The following is a 714-nucleotide window of genomic DNA, read 5'->3' on the forward strand; positions in this document are numbered from 1 at the left end:
CATAGAATCAGGAGGGGCATAGGGGGAGGGGCATCGGGTGAGGAAGGCATGAGGTCAGGGGGACATGAGGCCAAGGTGGATGGGACGGGGAATAGTGTCAAAAGAGGTGGGGGGGAGGGGACAGGTGTCGAAGGCTCCCCCCCCCCGGGTTGAAGACCAAAGGGGGGGGGGAGGGATAAGGAATGGCAGGGGAGGGCAAGGGTACGAGAAGGGAAGTGCCAAGTGCCAAGGAAGGAGGCCAGGATATAAAAAAAGGAAATAAAAAGATACATAGACGGATACGAAAATAAATGATTAGGTGAAAAAAATCATTTATTTATAATTTCTTTCTATTTTTTATTTTTTTATTTTTTTATTTTATTATATCCGTTTAGACATACATATATCTCTTCCCATTCTCTATCTCCATATTATTACTCTCTTTCTACTCTACTTTCTTCCACTTTTTCGTTTTCTCTCTATAATCTGTTTTCTTCTTTCTCTTCTTTGATATTATCTTCTCTACCTTCTTTTTTAAAAATCTTATCTCTATTCTCTTTATTTCGTTTCTCTGCTTTCTTCCCCCTCTTCATCTTCTGTCCTTCTCATAGCCCAATTTTCTCCACCTCTCTTTCTCCTTCATCTTCCCTTTCTCTTCCTTTCTTATTCATCTTCTCTCTTAAAACTTCTCCCCAAACAGCTGTCGTGTAACCTTACTTCTGAGAAATGCGAGTT

This window comes from Penaeus monodon, chromosome 23 (assembly GCF_015228065.2).
Source record: "Penaeus monodon isolate SGIC_2016 chromosome 23, NSTDA_Pmon_1, whole genome shotgun sequence".
Taxonomy (NCBI): domain Eukaryota; kingdom Metazoa; phylum Arthropoda; class Malacostraca; order Decapoda; family Penaeidae; genus Penaeus; species Penaeus monodon.